The sequence below is a fragment of the Brassica oleracea genome, chromosome C4 (genome assembly GCF_000695525.1).
Source record: "Brassica oleracea var. oleracea cultivar TO1000 chromosome C4, BOL, whole genome shotgun sequence".
NCBI classification, from domain to species: domain Eukaryota; kingdom Viridiplantae; phylum Streptophyta; class Magnoliopsida; order Brassicales; family Brassicaceae; genus Brassica; species Brassica oleracea.
In genome coordinates, this window is record NC_027751.1 from 44,519,099 (window position 1) to 44,520,301 (window position 1,203).

A 1,203-nucleotide genomic window follows, 5' to 3' on the forward strand; every position below is an offset into this window, starting at 1 on the left:
CCCTCCTTCTCAATTTTAAGATGTTGCTTGACTCTCAAACGTACCTCTTGCGAGGTTTTTACAGAAAAGGAGATCGAAGATTTTGCTATATTTATCATCTGGCCTGAGGCTTTCTTATACCCGTTAAGTATCTCCATAAGAGCAGCACAGCTTTGCGGATCAGTCTTGGTGAAGAACATGGTATCATCAGCGAATAAAAGGTGATTCAACCTTGGACTATTCCTGGATACTCTGAGACCAGCCATTGTACCGTTGATTTGTGCTCTTTTACAAAACCAGACAACACCTCTCCGCATAGAATGAAGATGTATGGAGAGAGGGGATCCCCTTGACGAATCCCACGTTCTGGTATCACACAGCCTGCAACCTCATTGTTGATGAGAAAGGAGTACGAGACCGTGGTGATGCACTGCATGATCAAATGGATCCAGGTAGGCGCAAAACCAAAATTTTCTAGTACCGCCTGTATAAAACACCATTCCAAGCGGTCATATGCCTTGCTAATGTCTGTTTTAACATCCATTGAGCAGTGGACAGTAGCTCCTGAGGTCTTTAAGAAGTGAAGCATCTCGTGTGTAATGAGCACGTTGTCGGAGATAGCTCTATCAGGTACAAAATCTGAATGATTCTCTGAAATTATATCCTGGAGCACCGGTTTTAGACGTAGTGCTAGGATTTTTGAGATAATTTTATAGTAGACATTGCACAAAGAAATAGGCCTATAGTCCGCAACTTGTTTGGGGCTCTGGATTTTAGGTATCAACTTGATATGTGTGTTGTTGATAGAGCAGGGGAGATTACCGGTTGCAAAGAAAAGTTGGATCTCCCTTGTGATTGCAGGTCCCACCGAGCTTCAATTGGACTGAAAGAAACTTGCTGAGAATCCGTCAGGTCCCGGAGCCTTATCAGGATGTATTCCAAAGAGACCGCTCTTCACTTCTGAGGGGGAGGGGATTGATGTGAGCTTGCCGTTTGTCGACGTGGTTATACACGGAGTAAGGGCCTTGTTTACAACTTCAGTAGCTGAAGGGTAGGAGGAGTTGAAGATCTGTTTGTAGTAGTTAGCTATCACTTCAGTTATCTGCTTGTCTTCAAAGGCTGGATTTCCATCTGGGTCCTCGATGGTTGTCAATCTATTACGAGCTCGTCTGTTCTTTGTAGAAGCATGAAAGATTCCGGTGTTCTTGTCTCCAAGTGTCAACC